This window comes from Myotis yumanensis, unplaced genomic scaffold (assembly GCF_028538775.1).
Source record: "Myotis yumanensis isolate MYYU_CA2020_CCGP unplaced genomic scaffold, mMyoYum1.0.hap1 SCAF_15, whole genome shotgun sequence".
NCBI classification, from domain to species: Eukaryota; Metazoa; Chordata; class Mammalia; order Chiroptera; family Vespertilionidae; genus Myotis; species Myotis yumanensis.
In genome coordinates, this window is record NW_027223766.1 from 36,586,352 (window position 1) to 36,605,477 (window position 19,126).

Sequence of the window (19,126 nt, forward strand, 5' to 3'; positions counted from 1 at the left end):
TGCAACTAAATCGCCTTTATAAGTCTAATTGTATTTCTCCTTTGTCCTGTTGCACTCATCTGTATTTTTTCTGTATTTTGCAAGCTCCTTAGATTCTTTATTTGCTGGACATGAGCATAAATAAACAAGTGAATAATATTGGCAGGTATTTTAGGAGACACTGGGGCCCAGTCTCTCTACCCTGACAAAGCTCCTAACCCATCAGGGGACCAACACCTAAGCAGACAATTACAACACAGCGCAATGGGTTGTATATTGGGACATGTACAATGTGTAAAATGAATGTCTACATCATCTAGGGAAATCCAGGACTCTTCACTTTGACACAATTCAGTGGTTCATCTAATTTCAAATGCCAAGTAACTCTGAAACCCATTTCTTTCAGGGTAGGGAATGCATCCTGGAACTTTCTCAGTCAAAATATCCCCCTCCTCTTAAATGATCTTTGGGACAACATTGAAATATTGCAGAGATGGCAAGAAGGAATCTCACCAACCTTGGGGTGACAGAGGGAAATCAATCTGGAATGAATGTATCTCAGATAATCTACAGTGATCTTACACAATTTAGCAACTACTTACATGTATGTAAGTTTAGTAAGTGCTTTAATGTACACCACGATCAGCAAATTATAGCCTGTGAGCCAAATCTGGCCCAGTACTTGTTTTAGTATGGCCAGGACCAAGAATGATTTTTACATTTTTAAATGTTTGGAGAAAAATAAAATCAAAATAATAGAATTTTTGTAAATATAAATCTATAACAAAAATATTTAGTGTTCATAAAGATATTTTTGAACACAGACACCCTCTTTGGTGTATGTATCGTCTATGGCTGTTTTTGTCCTACAACAGGAGAGTTGAATGGTTGTAGTAGAGGCCAGAATGACCCACAAAACTTAAAATATTTACTCTTGACCTGTTATGGGGAAAGTTCACTGATCCCTGAGATACAGCATTGTTCATTCTGCACAAGAACTATAGAGAAATTAGGCAAGCCGTCACTTCATTGAACAGATGAAGGAAGGCTAGCATGTTTAGGATCACATGGCTTGAGAATGCTTGTTGTAGGAAATTTATTCCAGCTTTCCTGACTTCAAATGCAATCTCTTCTTATTACAGTAAATATACTTTTGGCAAGTTTGCTTTAATTGGTGTTACTATTATTGTTTGAAGTTTTGTCCTGTGTTTGCTGTTGTTGTTTTGTTTGTTTATTTCGGGTAGGGTAAAATTTGTGGTTCCTTCGGTGGAGGCAGTTAAACTCTCTGGCCCCAAAATACTGAAGGAATCTGAAGTGAGGTCAGGTTGACTCCAAAGCCAAAAATACCTAAGGAATCTGAAGTGAGGTCAGGTTGACTTGCTGCCTAGCAAACTCTTGCTTACTAAAAGCAAGAGTTATCCTCTTGATAGAGGATAACAATAAAATGATAAGAGTAAAACCACTAAATAAGAGGAAATGTTGAATTCCCACAGGCTGCAGGTATATTAAGCATTGCCCAACTTCTTGCTTTATTCTCCTGCTTCTGCTAAGAAAATGGAATTAAGTATCTTGGTTGGCATTCTTTCCATTCTCTGGATAAAAACTAATAAAGATTTTCATGCAGTTCACATCTTCCCCCACATTTGCAAACATGCCTTCTCCCCTGGGAAGCTGCTGGGCAGACCCCCACTGTAGGAAGGTGAAAGGCTACATGGAAGACTGGGGGAGGACAGGACATTCTTAAGAGAAAAGTAAAATCCTGTGACAGAAAAACAAACAAACTGAGTTGTCTGAGCCCATTGGTATTATGAATGGTGTGGGTTGTTGTTTTTTCCCCACCACCAATGAGATAAAGGTCTCTGTAAGATTTTTCTGAGTTTCAACTTTTTAAGAGCCAAGAAAACGAAAATATACCAAAGCAAGGAAAGTCTGCCAGGTAACTTTATAAAGCTGTAAAAACAACAATGCTATACATTTTGCCTTTCCTCTCATTTCTAAAAGATTTTGAAAGATTTTTTTTTTTTTGTTTGACAAACCTTCTGGAACACTCTACATATATTTTCACAGATTCTATTTTTAATAAAATCAAGTTCCTCCACTTTTTTTCTGTTTAATCTCTGGTAAGACTTTTTGGTTATCTTGCCGTGTTTTACATATAGTAGTCCCTCTTATCTGAGTTTCACTTTCCAGGATTTCAGTTACCCACAGTCAAGCCACAGTCCAAAAATATTAAGTGGAAAATTCCAGAAATAAATTACTCATACGTTTTATTTATTTATTTATTTATTTATTTCTGTAGCAGTTTTATAATGTGGTTTGTAATGTTTATTATTTTTTAAGGATATTAATTTTTTAATGTAATCTATTCATAGGGTTCAAAATGAAAAGGTTTAAATTGATATACTAAAAACTAAGGCTCAACATTTGATACCAGCCCTCAGTTCTCTCCTATCGAGGCAGCCGAGTGACTAATTTTGTGTCTATCTCTAGAAGAAAGGTATTTTATACGTATTACAAGCAAAGAGATATATATAAAGGTGGGGTAAAAGTAGGTTTACTCTTGTGAGTACACAAAACAGAGTTTATTCTTGTACTTTATTTATTAAATATTGTATTATTTCCCATACAGACAATTGTAAACCACTTTTGCAAGCCCTGTATATATATGCATAGTTTTTTTTTCTCTTTGTTTATACAAATGGTAACATTGATTAGACAGTCATTGGATGGCTAATACATATTTCAAATTCACATGTTCAAACTGAATTCCTGATCTTTCCCTCCAAACAAGCTCTGCCTGCAGCCTTCTCCTCAGTCCACAGCAGCCCAGCCTTCGGGTGCTCAGTCATCCTTGCTTCCTCTCTTTCTTTCACACTCCACATCCCCTCTGTCAGGAAAACCTGTTGACTACTTTGAAAATGTTTCCAGAATCTGATAGTGCTCTCCTTCTTCTCTAATGTCCTCGTGGTGTGGCCACCAGCAATTGTCACCTGGATTGCTGCCATCCATGGCCTCCCCGTGCTCTCTGCTTCCACACTTGCCTCCCACTGAGCACTAGAGAGATCCTTTTTAATTCTATATAATAAAAGGCTAATATGCAAATCGACCAAACAGCAGAATGACTGGTCGCTATGATGCACACTGACCACCAGGGGTAGACGCTCAATGCAGGAGTTGCCCCCTGGTGGTCAGTGCGCTCTCACAGGGGAAGTGCCGCTCAGCCAGAAGCCAGGCTCATGGCTGTCGAGTGCAGCAGCAGTGGTGGGAGCCTTTCCTGTCTCCGTAGCAGTGCTAAGGATGTCCCCCGAGGGCTCCCAGACTGCAAGAAGGCACAGGCCGGGCTGAGGGACACCCCCTGAGTGCACACATTTTGTGCACCAGGCCTCTAGTTTTGTTACAAAATGTCACTCCATGCCTCCAAACCCTGCAATGGTTCCCTGTTCACTCAAAATAAAAGTCAAAGTCTTACCAGGCCCTGCATTGATCCCACTGTCTTCCTCACCTTCTCCCTGCTATGCTTTTCAGACCCATCTGCTCAGCCTCCCGGCCTCTCTGATGTTTCCAGCACTCAGCAGACACATTCCTGAGGGCCTTTGCTAGCTGCCTCTGCCTGGAACTCCACTCTCAGATATGGTTTGCACTAACTCCTCATCTTCTTCAAGTCTTGTTCAAATCTCGCCTTCAGTGGTCCCACCTGACACGCTGTTGGTAACAGTGCACATCTCCCCGCACCCCCCCCCCCCCCCCCCCCAGCTCCTGGCACTCTCAGGACTGGCTCAACTTTTTCTCTTTACCCATAGAGCTTACTAGTTTCTATATCCTATATAATGTTCACATTTGCTGTTTATTGACTATCTCCCTTAATAGAATGTAAGCTCCCTTATGGTAAACTATTCATAAGTTTTATTAAAAAATGTTAGTGTTGACATTATTGCAGACTTCCCTGATTCCCACCCCCTTTTGCACACCTCCACCTACCCCTACCTCCAAGTTTTAAATTGTACACCGCTCTGAGCAATGTGATGAAATGTCCCATTGTCCCTGCTCAGTCCCTTGCAGGACGTGAATCATCTTTAGTCCAATGTGTGTTATGCCCAGATTTCAAGATTCCCAAGAAGCCACCAGGGAGCCAGCCAGTCCGATGCAAAAGCAAAGAGTCTTTTATTTTAAGCCCGGGCTTAGCTCCTCTACCTTCCTTACTGACGCAGCAGCAGGTGGCAAAGAGAAAGCAGTCTGCTCGAACCAGGGGTTTTATAGAGGGTTGGAGTAGGGGCGGGAGAGGGGGCTGTGCCCCCCGCCCATTGGCCAGGTGCGAGCTGGTGACCCATTACACAGGATGTGGTCATATCTATGGCGCGCACTTCCCTTGATTGTCATTGGTTAGTTTAAAATCCCGGGCGTGGCCAGCAGAGGCCTGGGCTTCCGGGAAGAAGGCCGCACGTGGCCCCAACATGGAGGATACAGGCAAGATGGAGGGCATAGCCCTCGCCCTTTCAATGTGTACACACTGTTTCTGCTACCCACCCATTGTTACATAGTAAGTAGCCTTCTCAGCTTATCAGATAGACTGTCAAGGTATTGCAGTGCTTGTGTTCAAGTAACCCTTATTTTACTTAATAGTGGCCCCAAAGCAAGAGTAATGATGCTGGTCCTTTGGATATGCCAAAGGGAAGGCATAAAGTGTGTGTGTATAGGAAAAACATAGTGCATATAAGGCAGTGATGGCGAACCTTTTGAGCTCGGCATGTCAGCATTTTGAAAAACCCTAACTTAACTCTGGTGCCGTGTCACATATAGAAATTTTTTGATATTCGCAACCATAGTAAAACAAAGACTTATATTTTTGATATTTATTTTATGTATTTAAATGCCATTTAACAAAGAAAAATCAACCAAAAAAATGAGTTCGCGTGTCACCTCTGACACGCGTGTCATAGGTTCGCCATCACTGATATAGGGTACGGTACTGTCTGCAGTTTTAGGAATCCACTGAGGGTCTTAGAACATATCCCCTTTGTTTTGTTAATGGGAAAGAAGATGATGATGAAGGATAAGGAAGAGGAGCAGAAAAAGAGGAAGAAGAAAAAAAGGAGGAGGGAGTAGAGGAGAAGTAGGAAGAAGAATAGAGGCTGCTCCCAAATTATGCAAAAGATAAGAGAATGAAGCCAAATAAATACTGTATAATATTTCCAGGACCTTCTTAAAAAGAAAAAGCCACAAATTTAACTTATCTAAGCATTTTATCACCAAATAGATCACATTTATTCCTCTACAGTAAAAAACTGAGGTTGTTTGCCTTCTTTTCAACCGAGAAAAGCAGCTCCTGAATTAATGGAGGCTTAGCCCATAACAACAGATATAGATCCTTTAGCATTTCCTGCTTAAAGTATGCTCATTATGCTCTTGCTGATCCATGTCAAGGCTGTGGCTATGCATAAAACTATCCACTATGGAAAGCAACAAGCAATGAGGAGATGTCAGTTGTGCTGAAAACAAAACATGGCTTTTAAGTGGTTTTCAGTTATATCTTTATAGATTTATGACTTTCCCGACTGAAGTGCACACTAGGTCATTAATAATCACAGTAACTCATATTTTCATGGCGTATGCTGGTTCCCAACCTATCTCCACTTGTATGCCTTCATTTGATCATTTGATTTTGATACCAATTTGCACCCCAACCAGTAGTGAGAATAGCTATAGCTCCACATGACAATGCTGGGGTACTGCTGGTAAGGAAGAAAGGAGAGAATAAGTATGCAGTAGGCGATAGGCATGGTTACCATGAGGTCCACCCTGCTCTCCAGACACCGTTTTCCCCCAGGCATAGATCACATTCCACCTCTTCCTGCAGGCAGCGACCTCAGAGTCTCCTACAGTTATTTGCATCCCACTCAAATTCAAGACCCTCCTGCTGATGTGCAGTCATCACTCAGTCAGGTTCCAGATATGGCTCCTGTGGCCCAGCTGCCTGTAACATAAAGGCCAGCTTTCTGACTGTGTTATTGGGATTTATAAGAAATATCCTATATTTGGTCATTCAGGTGACCAAATATTTATGTCTCATACGTGTTTGGTTTTCTTCCACGGTTCCTGGCCCACAGCTCCCAAAAACTCTTGGAAATTCCTCAGTGATGAGAGCTTAAAGGTGGCTCTTACGTTGATGAGGTGACTTTTAGAAAGCACTTAAAGATGAGGGCTGGTTGCCAGTGAAACCAACCTTGTGATTAGAGGGTTGGACTTACAGTAACTCCGCTCCCTCAATCCCCAGGACAGGGAAAGGGGCAGCAGAATGTCCAATGATGTCACCAATCATGCCTATGTAATGAAACCTCCATAAAAGCCCAAAAGGACAAGGTTCAGAGAGCTTCCAGTTTGGAGAACACATGCAGATTAGGGGAGAGCAGTGTACCTGGAGAGCGCATGGAAGCTCCTCATCCTTTCCCCACACTTTGCCTTATGCATCTCTTCCATCTGGCTATTCCAGAGTCATATCCTTTTATAATAGACTACTGATCTAGTTTCTCACACATTGATAATGTTTCCCTGAGTTCTGTGAGCCACGTTAGCAAGTTAATCAAACCAAAGGAAGGAATTGTGGGAACCTCTGATGTATAGCCAGTAGGTGAAAAGCATAGGTGATAACCTGGGCTTGCATCTGGGGTCCAAAGTGTTTGTGTGCGTGTGCATGTGTGTGTGTGCGGAGGGGGGGGGCGGGGGATGAGGGGGATGGAAACAGTCTAATAGGACTGAACCCATAACCTGACACATCCCTGGGTAGTTAGTGTCAGGTTTGAGTTGTATTGTAGGACACCTACCTGGTGTCTTGAGAATTGCTTGTTGGTTGGAAAACCTCCCCCGACACATTGGAATTGGGTGCAGAACCCAAAAGACTGCCACACATAGAGAATGGGAAGAATGATCATGATTAAAACAAAACAAAATAAAATTTTAAAATCTTTTCTATTTAGAAAAGAGTAGAAACAGGGAACTACAGCAATCTCTGGGGAAAATGTCAATTTAGTAGCTGTCAAGCTTCTGCAGGGAATGGCCTTGGGGGTTGAGCAGTCACAAATGGATGCCGGTAAGGTCTTGAGTTTCTCTGTCAAAATGGTCTCCTCATAGACTTCGTGGGCTTCTGGTCTGTCAATTATATGTATGCGCAAGAGCTCAAGATCTTTCCCACAGTCTCTGAGCCTGTAAAGTCCTTTCTTAAACCAACTGACCTCTGCTCTGCACATCCTCTTAGCCCACAGTTTATTGGAGCTATCCTGAAACAATTTAAAACATTCTCTGTTTGGATGACAATCATATTAATCCCATCTTTTCCTTCAAACTCAGAACCTTTGTTTAATCGACTTTTAAGAAAAAGTTGCTTGGGTCACTTTGCTCTTGCTAAGGCTGCCACAGCCATGGAATTTGTTCAGAATGCAAAAACAATTGTTTTCTTTTTATAATCTTTTAGTATCCAAATTCAGTATCCAATTTAGATTTCAGGACACAGGCATAAAGCAACTGTCTTAAGAAATTTATGTTCTCTTTCCAAAGAGAATAGTTCAAACTAGAATCGTCTCAAGAAAGAATAGGTACATTTAGGAGAATAGTGGACTGAAGATGAAACCCTCGGGGAAAACTAATGAAAAACAGCTGGGTATAGGGGAGAGAGACTCTGACAGGCATCATGAGAGATCAGTTAAAAGAGACAGCAAAACCAGAGAGGGAGAAATTTATGAAAATGTGATGGAAAATTTTAAGTATTTTCCTAGCCAGTTAGGCTCGGTGGATAGAGTGTCAGCCTGCAAACCAAAGGGTCCCGGGTTCAATTCCAGTCAAGGCCATGTACTGTGGTTGTAGGCTCCTCCTCAGCATGGACTCTGTTTGGGGCTCATGGAGGAGGCAACCAATTGATGTGTTTCTCACACATTGATATTTCTCTCTGTCCTTCCCCCTCTCTTCCACTCTCTCTAAAAATCAACCGAAAAAATATCCTCAGGTGATGATTCAAAAAAAAAAAGAAGAAAAGAAAATTTTAAGTATTACAAATAGTTTGAAATGCAGCTGGTGGGTACAATACAATAAGGACTGAAAATTGCTCCTAGGATTTACATAAAGGTGCTACATAGTTTCAATAAAACCAGTATCCAAACCAGCTTACAGGGAACTGCGGACTTAAGGGATAATAAGAAAGTGGAGGTCTGTGGTAGACTACATCAGACTTTTCTACCCAAGCTTGGCTTTCATATATATCCACATCTTTTAAAAAATATAAAGAACAAAAGTTTTAAGTACTTGGAGGAAAGGAAAGTGTGGCGGGATAGTAAGAAGCTAGGAAAATTCCTGGGCAGGTGGGATGGGGAAACTGAGACAAGGAAATTAAACAAGGCCAAGCAGTTTAGGCAGCATAGTCAGCTTGTGAATCGCTAGACCTATCTTCCCAACCAAGGACACTGTAGAGCAGCAGTCTTGGGACTTGCCAAGATAAAATCGCCAGATGTTCTCATAAATTCTGGGAAAAGTTACAACAATATAAAAGGGGGACTCTGAAATCGTTTGTTCAGTAGGGGAACTTTTAAACGTATAAAACTCTTGAACCCCCACCAGGCTAGCTGAGTTGCCCATTTGTGCTATATGCCAAGTGTATTCTTAATAAATCTGCTTGCTTTGCTTCGACACTGCTGTCTGTCACTCATCTGAATTCCTTTTCATGAGCCGACAAGAGCTGAGATGGGGAGAGCTGAGCCCCCTTTAACTGGGGCGGCTGGCTCTCCTGTAACAGAAAGGGTAAAGGAAGATAAATGTATGGCTTTCAGTGAACTATCCAGAAGATTCCTCCTCTACTGAATTTGCATTGTACTGGATTGTACGGAAGTTTGTTGACTTGTAGCTACAGAGATCCAAGGACCCCTTTAGCTCAGACAAGTGACGCCTGTACCAACCAGTCCCAGAGAGGTGAATGTGGCTGAACTTAGAGTGTCTGTGAATGCTGGAAGGCAATTTTAAAATCAGACTGCCTTTGCTGTAAAGTGATGAATTTGAATATATTTTAATATTTAGATTCCACACATTTAATTTCATCAAGAAATTATGCTTGCTCTTTAAATAAAGCATGAACCAGATCCAAAGGACAAATGTTCTGAGTGATATTGTGTCTGCAGCACATGATAATTCTGCCAAGTTGATTTGCTATGCAAGTCATTGAGAAATCATGTTAATTCAATCAAGAAGAATCAGTCTAGAGCCAAAGGAAATAAAGGAACTTTATAAAGGCACTTTATGCATATTAGTTCCTCATCAATAGCCTCAGAGGTTTTCATTTTGGGACTGAGAAAAAATAAGGCTTAGGGTGGTCAGGAGTGCATAGAGGGTAATTATCAGAGCCAGGATATGAACACAGTTTTCTGACATTCAAGTCAGCATACTTTCTACTACAGCACTCTGCCTTCTAAAGTGAACACTTCAAAGAAAATAAGCAAAAGGTCAAAGGGGCTTTTAATAAATTACTGATGTTCCTATTCTATTTTTATAAAATTAAACATTTGTTTTTATAAGAAAGCTTTGAAATAATCTGACCAAAGGGCATTTGTAATGAAGTATCATATTGAATTCTTTAAAAAAAAAAATTGGCCTATGCTACAATGAAGCCATTTACAAATTTATGTCCTTGTTTACATTGAGTGTGATATTAAGATAGATTTATCATTTGTTCTAGAAAAGTAACTAACAGTTCTATTCACATTGCCCAATAGTGTGACCTACCTGCATAACAAACTATTTATTATAATCAGGTCTGATAAAAGTTGTGCAAAGAAGAAAATTTCAAGGTTATTTAATCTGCCCAAAAAAAGACCTTGTGCAGGTTATTGGGCTATTTCTGTGTTTATTCTTATCCTGTTTTCTAGTTCTGAATTAAAAGAGAAAAAAAGAATTAATTATGAAACATTGTACTTTATGTACAATGTATATTGATAACATTTTATTAAAGGGACATCTTTTTTTTCCGTAAAATGAAAACAAAAATGAAATCCAATGAAAACATTGTCTTACATCAAGATTTCTTTTCATGGCTACTCAGATTATTTTACTCATCAACTTATATTTTCCTTAAAGTCTTCTTGTGTATGTTTTGCATTTCTCTGGAATTGAAAATTATAGCTTACATGAGACTAATGGGAAAAAAGAAATAACATTCTAAGAGTGGCATGCAGACTAATATCTAATTATCACTAGAGTTGTCATATCTTCAAATTTATGTAGGAGTATCATTAGGAATAATAAGCTATCTATGATGTTAATTTTAAGAATAATATGTTACTAATTTTTAAAATAACGTACAAATCAACTTCAAGTAAAAAGAAAAAAGAAGGCAAAAAAAGTCTCTGTGTAATTAAAGGTAAACAAACTGCTATAACCAGTGGATCTCAAATATAAAATGATTCAAACATAATAGAAGTTACTTTCCTATATTAACAATGCACTGGTGGTGCCAGTGTGCTGGTGGGGGGTAGAGTAGGGTGCTGTGGGGGTCCTTCTGGGTAGTCTTTTAAAGACCTAGGCTGATGGGAGCACTACTGTGCCTAGCTCCTGGGCAACCCGAGATGCCAAAGTCCAGCTGGTGAAAGGGGAAAGCTCATGGAGGATCACTCGGGGGGATTTTAATTGGCCACGCCTGGGAGTGGCTTACAAGGACATGCTGATCCTTTCCAGGATGCCACTCACTCCCCCTCTTGGCCTCCAGGTCCAGCACTGCACAGTTAAAAAACTTTCGAGGCCTAAAGGAGCAGCAGAACCTTCCCAATGCATGTAATCAGAATTCTGGAGGTGATGTCTGAGACTAGGTTCTAAATAGTTTAGACCAGGGTGGTCAAGTCATAAGCTGACATCAGGCTTATTTATTGCAGTGGGAGCACGTTCCCAGGATTTAGGAGTTCATGTGTTAGCTCATGCCATGCACCTTCTTCAACTAGATCGACTAATTGAAGCTGGACTCAGTGTGGTCCACAGCTCTGTGATCCATGTGTGGAGTGAAGTAGAAGTCGAAGTGCTTTTCTTATTTGGATATGCATTTTTTAAGTACCATTTGTGAAAGTATTTTCTTTTCTCATTTAAATGCTTTGATGCCTTTATTAAAAATTTTTGATCACCTATATGTGAGTCTATTTCTAGATTCTATATTTTCATCTATTTGTCTATTATTTTACTAATACCTCACTTTCTTTACTACTATAGCTTTATAACACATAGTGAGGTTGGGTATCTCTAAGTTTATTAAGAGAGTTTTTTGGCTATTCTAGGTACTTTGCATTTCCAAATACATTTTAAAAAGATTTTTTAATATACACTGAGTGGCCAGATTATTATGACTGGCCAGATTATTATGACCACCCCATCAGTACAATGAAGTGAATTAGTTATGCAAATAATAATGATAATAATAATAATACCTTGAGAGTATTTGCTTAGGAAGTTTTCAATATTCAGTATTTTTGGAAGTGTCAACGAAGTACTGATGGGGTAGTCATAATAATCTGGCCACTCTGTATATTTTTTATTGATTTCAGAGAGGAAGGGAGGAGAGAAAAATAGAAACATCAATGATGAGAGAGAATAATTGATCGACTGCCCCCTGTATGGCCCTTACTGGGGATCAAGCCTCCAACCTGGGCATGAGCCCTGCTGGGAATGAAACTGTGACCTCCTGGTCCATAAGTTGATGCTCAACCACTGAGCCACACCGGCCAGGCCCAAATATATTTTAAAATCAGTTTGTCCGTATTCTTTAAAAACCCATGAGTAATTTAGATAATTTGTGATTATATTGACTACACACACAAATATAAAACTTGGGGGATAATGGACATCTTAAGAACATTGCCTTCCAATCAATAAATATAATATTTATTTCTATTGACTTAGGTCTTTTAACATTTTTCTCAGCACTTTTTTGTTGTTTACAGTGAACCAATATTGTGTACCTGTTGGTAAATTGCTCACTTAGTATTTTACGGTTTCTACACTATTATAAGTGGTATTTTAAAAATTTTAATGATCAATTTTTCATTGTTTAAGATATCTGAAGGGAACAATTGGCGGGGCTTCGAACTGCTGCGCTTAGGAGTTGGGAACAGGAGGCACTGGGAACAGAGGCTCAAATATAAGTCCAAGCCCATAGGTCCTGGGGATCAGAAAATCAGCTGTTAAATTGTGAAACAAAAAAGTTGGCTGAGGAAGAAAACAATACATAGTGTTGTTTTTTAATACTTCCTTTCATCTGTTTTTGTAAAAATTGAGAGGAGAGATTTCTCCTGGAGGAACTAAGTGATTAAACATAAAAACTTCTAGAAAACAACACTCCAGAATTATGAAAATATTCAGACATGACTCAACTAAGAATAGTTTTTGAATGACAGACCAAACTGACCAGAGCGCCCCATTCATCAGAACGTCAGGCTGGCTCCTGTGTTGAGTATGGGTTGGCATAGGACAGAAAATTATTCGCAAGCAGAGTCTGACAGAGGTATGTTCTGTCTGAATGTGTGTCTGTGCTCTCTATCATCTAATATTCTCGGTGATTCAGTGTACCCTACAGAAGAAATTTTTATTTGAAAATACAGCACTACTTGTTGTGGCAAATGGCCCAAGAGAACAACAGCCGGCATCCAGGGGAATCAGGAAAGTAAAACATTTATTATGCAGCACTGCTAGTCCAGGGGACTTTGATCCAAACCCTGAACTGACAATGTGGGGAGGTTTTGATATACTATACGTATATATCTCCTTGTGGCGGGCCCCTCAGGGCAGGCTTTGCAGCTCCGCCCAACTCAGAATGGGGAAGTAAGATTACTCTTTAACTAGATACTAAACTAGGCTGTAAGCCCCCAAAGTTGCCCCCCTATTTTCCTTCTCATACTCTTATTATAAACAACTGGAGACACAGTAAATGCTTTGGCAGGCAGAAATAAGGATAGAGATTTTATGCTCCTGAGTATGAGCAATTTTTGCTAAATATAAATTGTTATGTTAAATCAATATGCTGAGTTTCCAACTATTGAGAACATGTATCCTATTAATTGATCAGGAGATTATACATTTTCCCAGAAAATTCTGATCATCTTTTTGAGAATTTTGCTCTCTACAATTTAAATGAGAGAGAAGGTGGGGGTGGGGGATGGGAAGAGATTAACCAAAGAATTTATATGAATATACACAGAACTCATGGACACAGACAATAGTGTGGTGAAGGCCTGGGGTGGAGGGGTCAATGGGGAGAAAAAAGAGGACATCTGTAATACTTTCAACAATAAAGATAAATTTAAAAAATAAAATATAAATATAAACAAATAACCTTTCATTTTGTCCATTTTATTCATCTCCTGAAATCTGGGTAGAAAGAAGGGAATATATAGTTGACAGATTAACTCTAGGACACACAAAAAAAGAGGCTTATAATAAAACAGAGAAGGAAAGAAAATGATGTGAAAGTAGAAGAGAATGAGGGAAGCAAGGTACAATGTTTTCTGAGTGAAGAGAACATTGCAAGTTGTAAATTTCCACCAAGCATGGCCATGCTGATGGAGCAATGATCTTTATAATCACATATGACTGTGTTATTACTCATACCCTCCTTTCTCTGATATATTAGTTCTGACTCTGGCTGAACAAAAAGATCACAACAGAACTTTTAAAAGTCCAGATTCTCAAGCCCAGCAGAGATCTTCTGAATCAGACCCTATCAAGGAGTGTCCTGGTAATCTGTGCATTTTTAAAGGCCTCCCAATTAAATGAATGATATTTAAAGTTGTTAAAAATCACTGATATAAAACTGTTATGGAGGCAACCTCTGGAAGAACTAAATATTGAAACAGCCAAAAGTGAATTCTCCTGGGGCATGATTCTACAGGTAGAAGTGTAGGGCAAGAGATGGAACTTTTCACTTCGTATCCCTCTACCAGCGGTTCTCAACCCATGGGTCGCGGACAATGAAAATACATCCTGCATATCAGATATTTACATTATGATTCATAACAGTAGCAAAATTACAGTTATGAAGTAGCAACGATTTTATGGTTGGGGGTCACCACAACATGAGGAACTGTATTAAAGGGTCGCAGCATTAGGAAGGTTGAGAACCACTGCTAGATAGTTTATTTTTTACCATGTGCCCATGTTATATTTTAAAATAATATTTTAAAACCAGTAATATTATTTTAAGTTCACCAGGTGACTCTAAAGAAGAAGGAAATTTGAGAACTGCTCTAAGATGCAGTTTTAAAGGAGTGAATGGATCAAAATAAATAACAAAAGATTTCTTCCCACAGCAATTCAACTGTTAATGCACAAACATACCCTCATTCAGAATTGATATTTATCACTCGTGACCCATATGGCAATAGCAGTTGCTTAAATATCTAAATGTTTTCCTACTAATTGGTAATGTACTCTCTACCCTGACACCTAGAACCCTCTGAATCTACACACTTGCCAAAAACTAAAAGTCAATGCCATGCCAGGCACAGCCAGGCAACTCCAGGACACTGCCCCAGATCTCTGGCTGATGTCTGTTTGGTCTGGTCAGTGCCTTACTGGATGCTCAAAAATATTAATGGTTTCCCCACTTTCCTCTTATCCTGCAGAATAATAGTTAACTGTACCTACTAAGACAAGCTAAGTTTCTCATTCCCTCCAAATGTGGGGAAGTCTGTCTACATTTAAAGCTAAAGTTTTACATTCTGGAGGTACACAATGAAAGGAAAGGATAAATGAACACATGAATGAATTATTTAATGAATAAGAAAAAAAAAGCTTTTTCTGAGGTGGGGAAACCGCATTTCCTCTGAAATACCACTATCCAAAAATGCAAAACAAAACGAAACAAAACAAAAAAAAAAAACAAGACAACTGCTGGACAAAGCCAGTGTCTTGATTGTATTGATAAAAGACTGAGTCTATTTTTGTCTGTGAAGGACAGTGTCAGGGGCTATATGACAAGTTGCTACTGTTTAAATCTTCAGAGCTCAGCCAGTGAGTGCTCAGCAGTCTTCTACAAGGCACAGCAAGAGTGATTTGATTGCCAAAGGGTCAGAGGATCCCAGATGAATGTAGACATACCTGCAGGCCCCAGTCCAGCCTGCCTGCTTGAGTCCCCAACCCACTCTATTGATCATGTCCCGGGGCCTAGAGTTTTACTAGTATAGACCTTTGTTTGACCTTGTAAAGTTATAGAAAGACTTAGCAGGCTCATGCCAATTCTCAAATGTTTTCTTCTTTAGTCACAAGGCAATGCCCCAAAAGATTTTTATTCAGGCAGTTAACAATACAGATGAAGGAGAAAAATGTTTTCTAGAAACTGCTGGGGCTCCTAGGAAATCTAGTTACTTTGGAAGTATTCCCTGTGGTCCAACAAGTCTCTTGGAGTTCTGGGGTGTATAATGTAACTCCAGTGTTTCTAACTCAATTCTTTTGTCCACTAATGCTCATTCCCCACACCCTGTTGCTGTAAATTATGTGTTTGTGAGGTTTTCCCAGCTGAGAGCTCCTTTAGAGCTGAGAAACTGTCTTCCATCTTTATATCTATTATAATGAGCATTGGTGTTTGGCACATAGAAGCTGTCCAACTAAAATTTCTGGAATTGAATGGAATAGAATGGGATTAATGAAAATAAAAGGGAAAAGAAAGATTTTTAGGAAATTATAATTAATTTTTTACTTCTCTTTTTGATTTTCTAAATGGGGTAATATCTGTAATTGCTTATCTCAGGAACAAAGTATAATTTTATAGGAATATCTTTTGAAAAGTGTCTTGAATCTTTTAGATGAAGGTTTTTGGTAGACAGAATGCCCCCCACCCCTCACAAAATGTCCATGTCCTAACCCCTGGAATTTGTGAATACATTACATGGCAAAGGGGCTTTGCAGGTGTGGTTAGGTTATAGGGAGATTATACTAAATTATCTAGTATTGATAATAAATAAATAAATAAATAAAAATAATAAATGCCCATTTTCTTTTGATAGTGATGCAAGACAGCAATTTATTCAACTCTCTAAATCTGGGTAGAAAGATGGGAATATACAGTTGATAGAATAATCCTATATAATAAAAGTGTAATATGCAAATCAACTGAAAGGCCAAACAGTGGAATGACCACCCAGAAGACCATTGGGACCACGCTATGATACCCACTGGCACCAGACCAGCCGAGGCAGATGCAATGTGATTGGTCAGGGCCCAGCCATCGCCCCATGATCACCTCTGAGAGGGAAGCCTGGGTCCCAGGTGCCAGAGGGAAGCCGGTGCCAGCAGCTGGGGGAAGGAAGGCCTACTCTTGCACGAATTTCATGCATCGGGCCTCTAGTATTAGATAATCTAGTATCTAGTGTTGGGTAAATCTAATCACATGAGCCCTTAAAAGCAAAGAACTTGGCTGAAGTCAGAAAGATTCAAAAGTGTTGTTAAAGTCCCCTATTATGACTGTATTGTTTTCAATCTCTCCCTTCTTCGGGTGAGGATAAAAAAATATATAAGAAGATGTTATCTTTAGTTTGACTAAAACTCTGTTCTCTTGATCAACAGACTTGAGGCTTTGTTCTTTAAGACAGTTTGAGGCTGACCAGAACCCAGTTGTCCCGAGGGCTTAATGATTAAGGGGGTGGGCTGCAATGTGTGCAACGGAGGGGTGGGGTGGAAAGGAGGCAAGTGAGTCATGATGCTAGTAGACTGGATAGAGCTAGCTTGAAAGGAAAAAGTCACATTAAAGAAATGAAGTGCCTGGATGGTTACATAAAACAGCAGGTCGTGTGTGGGGTTTGGGCTGAGGACCGTGCTTCATCATGCTGCAAATGTACGTTCACAGTGAAATAAAGTTTCGTGGTGTCTAAGAGAGGAAATTATTTCCTTCCTTTGCTTTAAAAAAGTACTTCAGAGATAGTTGCTTTAAAAATGGAATTGAATACTTCCTTAGGAGAAATGTTTTTAAACTGCATTATCTTATTTCTTGCCATGTGTATCTTCTTTTAAACTTATTAATATTGCATTCTGGTTTTAGTGTTGAATGTGACATCTCTAGTGTTTTAGATTTTCATTTTTCAAAGCCAAAAATGAGTTTACGGCTGCTCTGCGTTATTTGGAACATTGTAACTCTCTTCTAGTTGAATTTGCTTCCGTGAGACCATTTATAGTTTATTGCCTCAGCAATCCTTGTCACAGGAAGAATTAATTTCTTTGAAAGGTTATGGTTTGAAAAGATTCAAAATGATTGCTGCCTTGGCTATTTTAGTGCAATCTAAATATACATGCCAAAAATATATTTTGCAAATTATGAGATTTACAGTCTTGGTCAGCCACCAAAAGACACTCTGGTATTAAGATTATTTAAAGTTTCTCATCTTGCCAAAGACATTGAGCATTTTATAAAATAATTCAAATTTTTGTTAACCTAGAATGAAACTAAATTAATGTTCTGCTTCAATTTTTAAAGATGCATATATAATGTCAAATGGCTGTGAATCTGTGCCATTTAAAGTACTCCTTAATCAGTTTTGCTAAAAACAGAATCCAAGGAAACAAGCACCACATAGCTCATCTACTTCACAGGATTCTCACTCACATGGAGCTCCCTCTAAAGGCCAAATGAATTACTGCATCCGACAGCCTACCCAACACAGGACAGGGATGCCTATGTGTTCAGGCCTGTGATCAACACTTTACATGCACTTCCATTATCCTCACACAACACCTGGAGGTAGGTAGGTTCTATTACTCTCCTCACTCCGGAGATAAGAACACTGAGGCATAAACAAATAACCTGGTCTCACACAGCAGCACATACTGACATAAAGATTTAGACCTAGGGCTCTACAATTCCTAACTCTCTAACTAATATATTCTTAGCCATGGTATTAATATAAAGATTAAAGATTTCAGTGCACATAAACCAATAACATAAACATCAGGAATAAAGAAAGCATGTCTGTCGTCCAGAAAAAAAATGGAGCCTAACCGAAGCAAAGTTTCCTGGGGAAAATGTAAATTATCATATATTTTATGTACCAGTTGCTCTCTTGGCATTTAACCTACATTATCTCTTTAGTCATCAAAATAACCCTACCAGATAAGCATCACTATCTATTATTAAATGAGAAACCTAAATGGAGAGAGTAAATTAACTTGTCCAATGTTGTACAGTGACTAGTGGAAAAATTGGGGATTCGAATTCAAATCTCAGTTACTCCTAAACCCACGCTCTTTCCACTACAAACTGGGTGAGCTTTTGGTGTTCAAACTTTTTTCAGTACTCAGTCTTTCTCCTCATCTCCAGGCAGAATAAGATGTCTATGTCCTAATCCCTAGAACCTGTGAACATTTTACCTTACAAAGCAAAATGGAGACTTTAGATGCAATGAAATTAAGGATCTTGTGATGGAGACTACCATGGATTATTTAGGTGGGCCTTATATAATCCAAGGCTCACCACAACTCAAAATTGATCGTAGCCTGAATGTAAAATCTAAAACTATAAAAACATCTAGGTTAATACATAGAAGAGAACATAATTGACCCTTGATTAGGCAAAGGTTTCTTAGATTCACCACAATAGCATGATCATTAGTTATAAATTATTACATTCCATACATTGAAGAATTGCTAAATAAGTATGCTGAGTGAAAGAAAGATAAAAAATAGTACAGATTATATGCTTCTATTTATATACAATTCTAGGAAATGCAAAATAATGGTAACAGAAAGCAGATCAGTAGGTGCCTGTGGATCAGGGAAGTATAGGAAGAAATCAAAATAAAAACCCAGATTAGAGAAATAAGGTTTCTGCATGGTACAATTACAATCACAGAAAGTCCTGCAAAGTATGAGTAAAGAGCCCATGTGAGCAGGCTGTCGAGGACCGTACCTAGATTAGAGAAGTGCATTTAAGCCAAGAACCTGCAGCTTTGCCATGAGCAGAGGAAACATGTCTTTGGAAAAGGGAACAGCAAGGATTAAGGCTCTGTGATAGGAAAGACCCTGTGCATCCTCAAGACTGAAAGAAGTCCTGGCCCCTGTGGTCAACAGTCGGATTATAGAGCGACTGTATTCTGGGGGCAATGAGAGGTGTGAAATGATTTCTAAGAAAAGGAGGGACATGACCTGAAATGCA

General features: G+C 39.2%; 1 long non-coding RNA gene across 1 annotated transcript in view; it reads right to left on the reverse strand.

Moving 5' to 3' along the window:
• Nucleotides 1–19,126, reverse strand: part of LOC138993116 (uncharacterized) — a 148,729-nt gene that overhangs the window by 118,028 nt on the left and 11,575 nt on the right. The window lies entirely within an intron of this gene.